Source organism: Protopterus annectens, chromosome 1.part0 (genome assembly GCF_019279795.1).
Source record: "Protopterus annectens isolate FY-2018-M chromosome 1.part0, PAN1.0, whole genome shotgun sequence".
NCBI lineage: Eukaryota > Metazoa > Chordata > Ceratodontiformes > Protopteridae > Protopterus > Protopterus annectens.
Window position 1 is genome coordinate 1,391,136,743 of NC_056725.1, and position 14,533 is coordinate 1,391,151,275.

Consider the following 14,533-nt stretch of genomic DNA (forward strand, 5'->3'; position numbering starts at 1 on the left):
ACTCTCTAGATGTGCACAGACAGCTCAGATACTATTTGGACAGGACTAAACCCTTCAGAAAGTCTGATCAACTGGTGGTTAGCTTTGCTTCAGGGACTTGGGGCAAAGCCATCTCCAAGCAAACCTTTTCCAAATGTATAGCACACTGGATCCATTTCTGCTACAAATAGCATGGCAAGCCTTCCCCAAAGGGGGTCAGGACACACTCCATCAGAGCAGCCTCCACCTCTGCAGCTTTCCTCAGAGGAGTCCCCACCAGGGACATCCTGGAAGCTGCCACCTGGAAATCTGTTCACACCTTTATTAAGCATTACCACCTGCCTCTCTTTCCCAAATCCAGGACAGGGTTTGCCTTTGCAGTCTTGCAGGGCATGCTAGCCAGCCTCTTGCTTCCTTGACTGCCTCCACCCATTTCCTCAGCAACATATCATAACAAATGTGATGACTGCATCAGTGAAACACGTAGAACATAGTACAGTTGTGTACACGTACCATAAATGTAGATGTTCAAGTGTCTTCACTGTTGCAGTCCTGGTTTCCCTCCGTCCATCCCCCTTTTGTTTCTTTTTGTTACCTTTCTTCCTTGTTGTTCTCCTTTTCTTACACGGACACATTGATATTTATTTTCCACTGGTGGTTTCTAACACCAGAGCCTGGCTTCCTACTTTGGGGGCCCCTGACAGGTTAGGGCAAAAAAAAAATTATGTAATGGCGTTGTCTGCCTTCCTTTATACCTCTGACGACCTGACGTCAATCCTCAAGCGACAGCAACCCGTACAGAAATACTAAGTCTCTGGTATTCAGGCCGGCCGAGGTCTACCCTGGCAGGGATAACCCAGATGGGATGACTGCAACAGTGAAGACGCTCCTAACATCTACATTTATGGTAAGTGTACAAAACTGTACTTTCTGCTTAGTGCTGCAACATGACATCTCTGACTGTGCACAATTCTGTGAGAAAACACTCAGAAACATAGGGCTGAGATGCTTAGCGCCCATATGGAATCATCCTCCTTGGCTTCCTCAGTGGCATCACACTCTATTGCTACCACATTCTGGTGTCAGCTAGTGTCATTCCAAAAAAAAAGGAAATACAAAAAGACAAAGGACCCTGATGTTTTCAGAAAAGCTCCAACTTTCGCTGTTACATCATCCGATGACCTAGGGTAGGCACCTTTGCAGCCCCTTGATCCAGGAACTTCATGACCCTTCAGACCACCAACATGATTTCTGGCCTACCTCTAAATGCCACCCCAGTTTACATGTCAGTTAGGTCTAGGCCTCAGCTTCCGACCTCTGCACCATGGCTATTGAGGGAGTCTGTCTCCACCGTCTACCTAAACCACAACCGAAGTTGCAATCAGATGAGCTAGTCCTCCGGTCAACCCTTAAAATGGACAACCGAACTGAAGCGAATAACTTCCTTTGCTTTGCCACCATCTCCAACCACCTGTGCTTAGATTAAAGCCCAAGACCTCCTTAAAATAGCACAGGAGTTTATGTCCTTTATGAAGTCTAGAGAGTCATCAAATTCTTTACCTGTGTGGCCTCTACATCTAAAAGGAGCAGGCAAATAGCTTTTCCGGGAGAGGAAGTTCCTCTAACTGAGAAGGATGAGGAGGAATTGTCTTACTCTGGCCACTTACCCAGATTCAGACTCAAGATCCCCTCCACCCCCCAGGACCTTTAATTCAGGGATACCCTACATAGAATGCAGGAGGCTTTCAGTTGAGAAAGTATGCAGTTCTCCTAGGCTCAGACCTACTGCAGAGAACTTCCCAGCTTAGCTTCATCCAGACCCCATTGCCTGTTCCTCCAGTATGTTGTATTGGATGATGTCTTTGAAGACGTAGCTGTACACCCTGACTGTCTACCCATGCTCCGAGGAAATCAGACAGGTTTTACAGAGTGCTTGAATCTCTCAAGCATCTCTATAAGAATCCTAAGGCTGATTCTTCTGCTGTTCCCACTGAATCCACAAAAGGTATACCTAGAAGACCAATAAGACATTCCATGCCTAATGACAGGCAAAATAGATTACTAGACAGATTTGGGATGAAAGCTTATGCCTCTGCCACCTTGGCAATGAGTGCTTTGAATTGTCAATTCCATATGCTAAAATATCTTGAATCTCTTTGACAAATTTCTGGCTGGCTAAGGTAGACTGATACAGATAGAACAATCTCTAAGGAAAAACAGGAGATCGCCAGAGAAGCTTTGCAAATGTCCAGACACTCTCTAAAATGTGGCTCTGATGCCTTAGTTGTTTCTCACAGAGCAGCTGTGTCAGATTCTGACACTCACAGACATGCATGACTCAAGATCCAGCCCCTCTCAGATCAGGTAAAGGCTGAGCTACTTGATCCCCTTTTGGCCAAGGAATTCCTTTTTGGTCTGCCAGCTGAACAAGTTTTTGAGAAATTGGACAAAAAGTAAAGCAAATTAAAACTGTGAAACAGTTTTTCCTGTCTCTGACCCCGAGGTACAGTTTGAATTACCCTTTAAAATCTTGGCTTTTCCTACATAGACAAGACTGGAGGCCACCCTGTGGTAAAAGAGCAAGACAGTCTAGGAAATGGCACATAGAACAATCACAAAGGGTGGTGAACTCCACAGAGAACCCACCCAGAACTGAGAGCAGCTGTGAATATGATCTACCCCTCCCTCCCTTACCCCCTCCTGTTCCTTCTAAACTTCTAGCAGGAAGACTGCCCTTCTTCCTAAACCAGTGGAAATCCATCACTAGGGACAAGTGACATTTCAACATCATGGAGAGGGGATACTGTATTCAATTCAGAGAAATACCACCATTCTTGGGCATTACAAAAACTACCAAAAGAGCTGGTGACAGGCAACCTGAGCAGTCTGCTTTCAAGCCGGCTCATCACTGTTAGAGAATTCCTGAGAGTACTGGGGTACATGGTATCATGTATCCTCATGATTCTGTTTGCAAATTTGCACATGAGGAAGTTAAATAGTTTCCACAAAATGTCTGGGAACAGCATTACAAACCCTGGAAATCCTTTTGCTCCTCCTTCCATGCCTAAAAAAGGAAGAAAACCATGCAAAAGAACCTAGGAGCAAATTTCAGTCTGCCAGAAGCAGACAAGGCTAAGACTTAGTTTGGGGAGCTAACATAGGTTTCCTAAAGGTACAGGACATTTGGTCCACACAGGAGAGGAGGTTGCATAAAAAGTGAAAGGAGTTAGTAGCAGTCTACCTGGCCATAAAAGCCTTTCATCAAAACTTAAGCCCAGGGACAGTGTAAATCTGAACAGACAACATCACAGTTATGTAGTACATAAACAAGCAAGGTGGGAACTTCATCCTACCCCCTGTGTAGCCTTGCCAGAAAAATTTAGATGCTGGCTCAATATATAGGGATAACCCTCATAACCTGTTCTATTCCCAGTCAGAGCAATACCCCAGCAGATTCTCTAAAGAGAAGACTTACAGACCCCAACCAATGGATGTTGAAGAGCTAGGTCTTCTGGAATCTAACTATCCAGTGGGGGATCCCCCTAGATAGACCTGTTTACCTCTGTCCACAGCAAGCAACTACAGAAGTTCTGCGCCAGAGCAGAACAGATAGCTTGTAAGATGGATGTATTCTCCTTCACATGGACAAATTGGTTCCTGTATGCATTCCCATCCCTGTCTGTGATCCCCAGGGTACTAACAAAAATCAAGGCGGACAGACCCAGCATGATTCTAGTGGCCTAGTTGGGGCAGTCTGTTTTCTTCCATCCCAACCTAGCCACCCTCAAGTTAACCAAGTGGAGGATTTGGTTTTAACATCTGGGATTGCATCCTGCCCCAAGGAGATGCTGTTTATTTGAAGGGAAGCAAGAAAGTCAAATACCAGGAAATCATTCCTGGCAAAATGGAAAGGGTTTTTTGCCTGGTGTCAAAACAATGACACTGACCCTGCTTAAGCAGACATCAGGTCATCTTGCAGTACCAGTCAAGCCTCTTTACATTAGGGCTTTCTTATTCCAGCATTAAGGTACATGTGTCTGCAATTTCAGTTTGCCTGAACAATGTTCCTCCTATTTCTCACCTCTCCTCGTGAAACTCTTTTTAAAAGGGGTGATTCGCTTTGAGTCCACCGAGCTCCATTTTTCCGTGGAATCTAAATTATGTATTAGAAAAAATAACCTGGCATTCCTTTGAATCTGCTGCCACCATCTCTAAAAATGCTCATCTGAAGACCACCTTTCTTATAGCTGTAAGTTCAGCTAGAAGAGTTTCTGAGCTACAAGCCCTGATGTGTAAAGAATCTTTCACAGTCTTCCACAGGGATGGGGTCACCCTTAGAACAAACCCAACTTTTATGACTAAAGTGGTATCGGAACTTAATTTAAATCAGGCTATCCACCTAACAGTCTTCTACCTAAATCCACAGAACAGGGCAGAGCAAGTCCTCCACTCCCTGGATGTGCACAGGCAGATCAAGGACTATCAATACAGGAAAAAAAGTCCTAATAGTGTAGCTCAATTATTGGTAATTTTTACAGAGGTTAGACTGGGCAAACCTGTCTTCAAACAAACCATTTCTAAATGGATAGCTAACTGCATTAAGTTTAGTTTCTCACACCATGGGAAGGATTTACTAGGCATATTTAAAGCCCACTCCACCAGAAATGGGGAAACTACAACTGCTTTCCCCAAAGGAGTTCCCACCCACTCCGTCCAAGAGGCAGTCACAGGAAACTCTGTGCACACCTTCACAAAATACTATAACCTAGGCAATGCCTCCATGGCTAGAGGTCATACAGATGACCCACCATCCATTTCTTAGCTTTGGGAGGGCCTCCTAAGTGGCAGTACTGCAGCACTGACTATGAAGAACATAATACAGTTGTGTCATACTTGCTGTAATTGTAGATGTTTGAGTAGATCAGTCTTGCAGTACACACTCCTACCTTCCAGCCCATCTGTCTGCTAACCACTTGTCTCCCTCATGCTTGATGCTTTTTTCTCTGCAGATAGTACTCTTATCTACATTATTTCCTCTCTGCCTGCTATGTTTTTCCCTTCTTCTCACTAAATCCAGACAGCTGGGGAGGTTATACTGTCCTCAGGCCTCAAACTGCTTCTTCACTGCTTAGAAAGACCTGCAAATGGCACCAACAGATGCCCCTTTTATACCCTAATGTCTAGATGTCCATCTTCGGACATCCAACCAGGGATGATGCAAAGACTCTGGAAATGGGGGCAGTCATGGGCTTTTGTATGGCTGGAAGACCCAAGAATCAATGCTGCAACATTGATCTTCTCAAACCTTACAGTTATGGTTAGTGTGACACAACTGTACTTTCCCTCCATCTGGAAAAACCCTCACATCATCCCACTGCACAAAGGTGGCAGCTCAGCAGAACTCTCAAGCTTTGTGTCTATAATAGTCTTATTCCCATTTCCAAAATATTAAAAAATGTGTAAATAAACAAGTAGTAAAATTCAGAGAACACCAAAAGACAAACATAGGCCCAAAGTACAGCAAAACCGCTCCCCCAAAAAAAGAACAAATACCACACAAGCCAAGATGTAAAATGGTGCTTTTGACTAAGCATCTTCCTAATTTATTGAAGTATACGGCTTATGTGGTATTTTTTCTAAGTAGTAAAATACTCCAGGAACAACATCTGACACCTACACTGCATAACTTTCTTTCATCCCATAGCTCAGCCACCACACTTCTAACCTTCATAGAGACAAACAATACAGCAAGAGATGGCAACATATTTGTTTCCTCCTCATTATTGGACCTGTCAGTGGCTAGAAACCTGCTTATCTAACTAACACCAGTCAGTCTAATGGCACTAGCCCTCTCATCTCATCTTCCCTGTGACCACTGGTGTTCCACATGGTTCCATCCTTGGCCTGTCCTTCTTAATGTTCTCACCAGCACTCTCCACACAGCTTCCCAACAAGGCTATGTAATATAATATTCAGACAACTCCACCATTATATGCTCCTCTGAAATCCTAATACATCTCCAACAAATTGCTCAGTAGAAACTTCAGAAAAATGGCTTCTCAATGCACAACTTATGCACCCCCCCCCAAAAAAAAAAAGTTGCTTCTTTTAAGTATTTACATTGATCCAGTCTGTATATTGTAGTCCTTGGAGTGGTTGATGCAGGTACCTTTTCTTGGTAACTCTTACAATCCCTTGCAAGCTTGAGCTCCACCCAGAATGCACTGCTTTGAATTTCAAGATCTCATTACTGCTTCTGCAGCTCACCATGGATCTTCTGCAGATTGAGCAGTTTCAGTGTTAAAAATCAACTGCTTTGTCAGCTACCTGCAAGATGATGTCAGTATTTTCTTCCTTTTTAGTATAGCTCCTTACATAGTCTCACAGTCACATCTAACAAATTACTTTTATATTTCTATAATTTCCCTCTCCCACTTAGGCCACTTTCCTTTACTTTTCTATATTTCTTGATTCCTTTCTTCCCCTTTTAAAGTTAAAAACAACAATACATTTAAAATGGTATTGCTGGTGATACTGTTCTTTTTTCAGCTTGGGTATTAGAGTATAAATTTAATGTTATTTTTCTTCTTTTTAGCTGACTGATAGTGTTTGACAGGAAAGTTACTAGTGTTTCCCTTCTTTCTCCACAGTAAGTACTTATGTGACGTGTTCGACTTTTGCTGGTCATTATTATTCTTACTTTTGACAGAATAAACAGGGAAAACACCTCACAGTTTATAAAATGTGGCCATAAGATCCTCCCCACAACCCAAACAAATTGCTTGTGGTTTGCCTGGGGCCAAAACAAAAAAAAAAAACAACAGTGTGCATACTATATTAGATGGAAAAAATAAGCTAATACTGAGGGACTTTTTAAAAGTTGAGACCCTTAAGCAAGAATCAAAAAGGAGATTTGAGGGGAGGCTAAGACAAGGCTTCTTAATGGCTTCACCAGCCAAACTCCATAGACTAGAATTTGTTTGTCACCACTTGGACAGGATAGCAGACCGTTTGTTTATTGGTTTTCCTTCTTTTCTGTTGCAGAGGCAACAAACAGGTGATTTCCAAATGGATTCCTAACCACACTAACTCTTTGTTACTTCCACCTTTGTAAATCTGATGTTCTTCGTGTTTCACTGTTGCAGTCATTACATTTGGGTAATCTACTGGCAGGTTGCCCTCAGTCGGCCTGAATAACAAAGTCTTGGGTCCTGCGTCGGTTGTTGTCTCCTCTTCCATGACGGCAGGATGTCAGGGGTATAAAACATGCAGCCGACGCCATTTTAATCAGTCTTTCTTGCCGCGAGGTGCCCGAAGCAGAAGCAGTTCGCAAGCGCTGGTCGGCTGACTCTTGAAATTTTCGTTTTCGAGTTTCAGAACCGAAGTCTTCAAACTAAAGCTAAGTACCCCGTTGGGGAAATTTCTTCTTGCTCCTTACCAATGTCAGTAAAAGTTAATAATTGCATTACTTGTGGGAAGCAAATACTTCATAAGGATTTTCATTTGTACTGTATTCCTTGCCTAGGCCCTGATCACAACGTGCCTTGCTGTCAGTTGTGTGCTAAATTTAACCAAGGCACTGTTAAGCGTCGGTATATTTTTGCTTCTAAAGGTTTTGGTTCAAGATTTAACTACCCTGAAATGTCGGTTAGCAATCCGACTACCGGAGTTCACAAAAAACACAAGGAAAAAGACACACAGACCGTCGAGGTACAAAACCGACAACAAAGCTTCTCCTAAGCCAGTCGCCGGTTCTCAGTGAGGTGCTTTCGCAGCCCCTGATACCCGCTATTTTTGAGTCGCAGGCCTCTACCGAGACCCATTCAGAGTCTGGTATGCCACAAAATTCGCAAAGTATTGAACCCGCGGATGTCTCTCCCTTGGATGGGTCCAGAGCCACTGAGCAGGCACCGGCTTCTGAGGGTGTTTTCAGGCCTCAACATTTTTATATTAAACCAACGCCATCAACAAAAACAAGGTCAAAAACAACTTCTGTCTAAAAAAAATGATGCATGAGCCACGTGCTCAGGCCCCTATGCCTAAAAAACAAATTATCAAAATGGCTGAGGATTTAATTACCTTGATCAGGGGTTCCCAACCCCCCCCCCTCCTAAAAGGCTTAGGCAAGGCACTGATTATGAATCTTCAGATCAGGTTTCCATTTCTTCTGATTCCACTTCTGATCAGGAATTTTCTATTCCACCTTATGAGGATTCTGATGCAGAGGAATCCATCCCATCTGCATCTCCTCCTGAGGATTACTCTTTTGGAGAGACTTTGCATACTTTAAGGGAATATTTTCACTGGAAGAGTCAGGACTTCTCTCAATCAAAAAAGAGGTTTAGGGATTTCCTTCCTCTTCCTCAGCATAGGCCTTTGGCAATACCTCCTGTATTAGACATTGTTGATGATGTGTTTTCGGAATCAAGCATGGCTCCTGATTCCCTGCCTCCGGCTCCTAGTAAGCCAGACTGATATTACAGGGTTCCTGACTCCCACAAATTTCTTTTCAAAAATCCTGTGCTGATCCTGAGACTATTTCTCAGGGTCCCAAGGGTGTTAAGGCTTCTACAGCCAAAAATCCTACCCCTTCTGATAGAGATTCTAGGGTGCTGGATAGATGGGGTAAGAAGGTTTATACGTCTGCAACCTTGGCAATCAGGGCTTTAAACTGCCAGTTTCATATGCTTAAATATCAATAGCATGTTATGGGCTTACTGAAACAGAAAATGATGTTGATTTCTGATTGTGTGGAAAATACAGAGTTACAGGATTTATTGCATTCAGCAGAACAGGTTGGAAAGCATACTTTGCAATGTGGTTTTGATTCCTTGGAGGCCTCTTGCAGGGCCGCCTTAACTGGATCTGTGATAAGAAGGCATGCCTGGCTCAAGGAGCAAAATCTGCCTGATCATGTTAAAGCTAAATTGTTGGATGCCCCTTTACAGCATGATAGTCTGTTTGGTAATAAGGCAGAAGAGGTTTTAAAGAAAATGGAAGACAAAGCTAAATCTATGCAAACTGTAAAAGATTTCTTGCAAGTACAGCCACTCAGGTTCAGTAGGCACTGGCCTACTAAGAATTTGTCCTTTCCTGTGTCCAACAGAGCCACTCAGGGCAAACCCAGGCGCTTAAAAGGCTCCAGATATCAATCACAGGGATCTTACAGGTCAAAGCAATGGGGTGCCTCCACCTCCAAATCTGGAGGTAACAAAGCACAGCCCTACAGTAAGCAGTCTCAATGACTTTCCTCTACCATCTCCAAGCACTTATCTTTTGGCAGTCCCCTTAGGGGGAAGACTAGCACTTCATGCTCAAAATTGGTGGTTAATTACCCAGGACAAGTGGGTATTAAACATAGTATCCCAGGGGTACAGATTTCATTTCCATACCTTGCCAATTCCAAACGGATGGCCAGGTCTGCCACAAAATCAGTGGGCAGAGACCCAGAAACAAGTCATTTCCCTCATGGATATGGGGGCTATTCAACCGGTACCAGAAAAGGAAAAAGGACAAGAATTTTATTCAAGACTTTTCCTGGTACCCAGAAAAGACAAATCATGGATTCCAATACTGGACTTATCGATTCTGAACATGTTCCTGGACTTTCCAAAATTCAAAATGCTGACTTTACAACAGCTACTGCCTATGCTAGGCAAGAATGCCTGGTTGGTAACTCTAGACTTAAGAGGCATACCTGCATATCCCAATAAGAGAATCTTGCAGAAGATACCTCCGCTTCAAAGCATGCTTTTTGCATTACCAATTCTCTGCACTGCCCTTTGGCTTATCTACTGCGCCCAGGGTCTTTACAAAGTGCCTGGCACCAGTAATTGCATTCTTCAGACAAAGAAACATTCAAATTTATCCTTATCTGGACGATTGTCTCATTCAGGCAGAGGACAAGGACACTCTTCTTCAAATCTAGCATTCCTAGGGTACACCATAAACGAAAAGAAATCACAACTGGTACCCTCTCAAATAATTACATTCCTGGGTGCAAGCTTAAATACAGCTGCCCAGATGGCTTACCTCACGCCAGACAAAAAAATGCAATTGACAATATACTTCAAACAAATGGCAACAAAAACCCAGTTATCTGCAAGACAAATTCTGCAGGCTTTGGGGTTCATGGCATCCTGCATTCTACTAATTCTGTATGCGAGACTGTATATGAGGGAAACTTCAATGGTACCTAAAAAGCTTATGGAGTCAACATTGTCACAGCCTGGAAACAATGATTCCTCTCATTCCCTGCCTACAACAGGAGTTTTTTTGGTGGGCAGAGACATGTCACCAAAACAAGGGACGGTCATTCACTCTACCCCCTGCCACCCAAACCCTAACTACAGACGCATCAGACTATGCTTGGGGGGCCCACCTGGCAGGGAGATGCAGTCAGGGCAAATAGAGCCCAAACCAAATGCATCTACATATCAACCAGAAAGAAATGCTAGCTGTTCAGAATGCTCTGACAGCCTTCAAGGACTTACTTCATCCAGGACAGCTACTGATAAAGACGGACAACAACACAGTTATGTGGTACATAAACAAGCAGGGGGTGAGGTACCCTTTCCTACCCCCTTTGCAGACTAGCCATGGCCTTGTGGAACACAGCCTTGACTTACCAAATACATCTTCAAGCTCAATTCCTGCCAGAAAAGCAAAATATTCTGGTAGACAACCTAAGCAGAAATCTTATGGACCCACACGAATGGAAACTGGATCCACAAATCTTCAGCGTGTTAACACAGAAATGGGGAAGCCCAGACATAAATCTATTTGCCTCTCCCCAAAACTATCAGTTGGACAAATTCTGCACAAAAACTCATCACAAAAAAGCATGGAAAGTGGACGCTCTATCCTTCAGCTGGAAAAACCTAGTCTATGCCTTTCCCCCTCTGCCTCTACTCTCCAAGGTCTTACTAAATGTCAGACAGGAAAAACCAAAAAAGATTCTAATTGCTCCGGACTGGCCCCGCTAACACTGGTACCCACTTCTAAGGAATGTCACACCTTCCTCCTTGGTACTTGCCTCAAACACCTCATCTATTGTCTCAGCAGAACTATCAAATTCTGCACACTCCGCTCCAAACTGTGAATCTTGCAGCATGGCTAATCAACTAATTATTCAAACCACATCTCTCAGTAAATCTGTGATGGATGTCATTTTAGAAGCCAGAAGGCCTAGCACTAGAAAATCTTATGCTGATAAATGGAAGATATTCTGTGCTTGGAACCAAGCACAAGGAATAGACACAGCAAAGCCCAATATACCTCCGATTTTACAATACTTAACTGAGATGCTTGACAAGGGTCTATCTTTTTCTTCAATAAAAATCCATGCCTCTGCCATCTCGGCTAATTAAAACACAAAGCCTCCTCTCTTTTCTCATCTACTGCTAAAACAGTATCTCCGAGGGGCCAAAAATTTAAGGCCTCCCAGGAGAGCGCCAACTCCTGCGTGGTACCTCAATTTTGTGCTGGAAAAACTCATCCTGCCTCCTTTTGAACCAGCAGCTACTGCGGATATAAAATTTCTTTCTCGGAAGACAGCTTTTCTTTTGGCAATCACTTCAGCTGGAAGGGTTTCAGAACTACAGGCTCTCATGGCAGTGGAGCCTTTCATTATTTTTTACCCGGACAGGGTAGCCCTCAGGACCAATCCTTCTTTTATGCCTAAGGTAGTATCCAGTGTGGCTCTTAACCAGACCATTCACCTGCCAATTTTTTTCCCAAATCCGCAGAACAAGGGGGAGCAGATTCTGCATTCATTGGCTATACAGAGACAACTAAGATTCTACTTAAACTGGACAAAATCTCTAAGAAAGTCTGAGCAGCTGCTGGTAGCATTTGCTGCAGGATCAGAGGGGAAGGCTATATCAAAGCAGACTATTTCTAAATGGATAAGCCATTGCATTTGTTTCTGCTACTTGCACCATGGTAAACGTGTGCCCAAGGAGACCAGATCCCATTCCACCAGGGCTGCCTCTTCTTCAGCAGCTTTTCCCAGAGGTGTTCCTACCAGAAACATTCTAGAAGCTGCTACTTGGAGCTCTGTTCATACGTTCACAAAGCATTGTCATTTACCTCTCTTCTCTAAATCCAGGGCAGGCTTTGCCACTGCAGTCCTGCAGGGCCTTATAGCTGCTCCTAATGCTGTTTAGTTCCATCCTCCCATCCATAGCTTTGGGATTCTACCCAAATGTAATGACTGCAACAGTGAAACATGAAGAACATAGTACAGTTGTGTACACTTACCATAAATGTAGATGTTCAAGTGTATTCACTGTTGCTGTCCGGGTTCCCCACCTGCCAGCCCCCTTTTCTATACCTGTTCTTTCCTTCACTATACTCAAAAGCCTTTGTGGTGTATTTGCTTTTAGTTGAAGGTAAATTATTTGTTTCTAAGGTGCATTTATATATTTACTGTTTATACATATAATTTTGTTCCCCATTTGGGGGGCACCTGACATCTGGGGCAAGAAAAACTGATTAAAATGGCGTCAGCTGCATGTTTTATACCCCTAACGAGCTGATGTCATGGAAGAGGAGACAGCAACCGACGCAGGACCCAAGACTTTGTTATTCAGGCTGACTGAGGGCAACCTGCCAGTAGATTACCCAAATGTAATGACTGCAACAGTGAATACACTCAACATCTACATTTATGGTAAGTGTACACAACTGTACTTTCCTGCTCTAGTCAGGACTTTATTAGGGTACAGTTGCCTCCACAGTTTTACTAAGAGCATTTATGGAAATGCCAACAGTATATTTTATTTACACTTAGATTCATAGGTTAGTACTAGGCTATCAGCCCTAGGGCCTGTACAAGCCTAGCCATAACAATTCCCTGGCTATTTCTTCCCACACTATTTGCTTCCCTGGACCCCTGTCTAGCAGGGAGACTGACGTGATCCCTGGGGTGAATTTCCTTTCTCCTATCCAATCGTCAAGGTCTCTTTTGAAGAGGGCCAAAGAGGCAGTCTGCTTGACATGTATGGGCAATCTATTCCAGAGTCTGGGGAGTCTCTGGGTCAGGAACCTATCCCTCCAGCATGATTTGTTTATTGTGATGACAAGGTTTAGATCCCTGGAGCGTGTGGCTCTGAGGGATTTGGATTTCTTTAAGTGTAGCATGTCCAACAGCTCTGGTTTTGACATGGCCTTGTATGTTAAGCAGAGATCGCCTCTGAGTAGACGATATGCGACAGAGTATAGCTTGAGATTTTTAAGGTGGTCAGCGTAGGTCATCTGCTTTAGGCCTGTGATTCTTTTAGTGAGGTATTTCTGCGGCCTTTCCAGTTGTTGCAGATTTCTTGAGATGAACATACCAAACAGGGCATTGTATTCTATAATGGGTGTAATGAGGGATGAGTACAGTGGGACAATGACCTCCTTTTTTCTGGATGAAAAGCCTTTAGTGATGAGGTGTGCCACATAGAAGGATTTCCTGACTGTTGTGGCGATGTGGTTATCGAAGGTGGGACCACTGTCCACCTGTGTCCCTAAGTCTCTTATCACACTTTTGGTGTTTTGCCAAACATTACAACCTAGTGACCATGTCCAGGGTTAGGGTGGGATTTGCCTGTGCCCTTATGTAGGGACTGTTAGCCCCAGGTCTTGTCACAAGCCAATCACCCATCTCTGGAAGTCATCCCAAGAGTCAGCACTACGTCATTGAACTGCGAAGAATATAGTACAGTTGTGTTAGAAATATACCACAGTTGGATTTGGTGATGTAGATTCACATTTGCAGTACCAATCCCCTCCCTCCCTCCAGTCTTTCCCATATTTCTTCTTCCGTAGGGTCAGAGTAGGAACCTTGTCATCCTTCTTCCACCTCCAGTTAGGTTTTTCTACAGATAACATTTATTTATCCTGAGTGCTGGTCTAGCATTGATCTGGAAAGGTTATGCTGTAGAACTTAGGAAGAGTGTACTTGTAGTCTGGGACAAGAAGGTCATGAAGATGGTAATTGCTGACTACCCCTTATACCACTAACTTCTTGGCATCAAAAAAGGAGGGTGTTTGCTGGACTATGGAGAAAGGTGAGATCTGTGGTATTTGAGTTGACATCAGGCTCCTGTATGCAGGAAATCCTAAGATTCAGTACTGCAGCAGTGAATCTACTTAAACATCTACAGTTATGGTAAGTTTGTAAAACAGTTGTACTCTCCTGAATTTAACCAAATGGTTTGTTCTTCATGTGGAACATAGTGGAGGATGAAAAATGTTGGCTAGTTGCATGACATCAAAAAAGTGCACCTCATATCTAGTCTGTCCTAGCTACAAGCCTTTTTACAGATAGACTACAATAAGGCATGTGTGTTTCTATAGTAAAAGCCATAGATTCATTGACTGGACAAGTCACACAGCTGTAGTGCCCCTGATGTTTTGTGTGTCTGTGTCCATCCCAGTAGCACATGTTGGAAAAACTATAATTTCTGTTGTTGTGTTTGACTCCTGGCATAGTTGGTGCTTCTTTGCCAGTGTTGAACATGCCCAGTGTAGGTCTGTAGCCTGTATACTTGGTAAGACCCCACATGTG

At 43.5% G+C, this 14,533-nt stretch overlaps 1 protein-coding gene across 1 annotated transcript in view; it reads left to right on the plus strand.

Annotated features, from left to right (window-relative positions):
- The window catches only part of CASP8AP2 (caspase 8 associated protein 2), a 402,406-nt gene that overhangs the window by 385,421 nt on the left and 2,452 nt on the right, over window positions 1-14,533 (plus strand). The gene's annotated exons all lie outside the window — the stretch shown is intronic.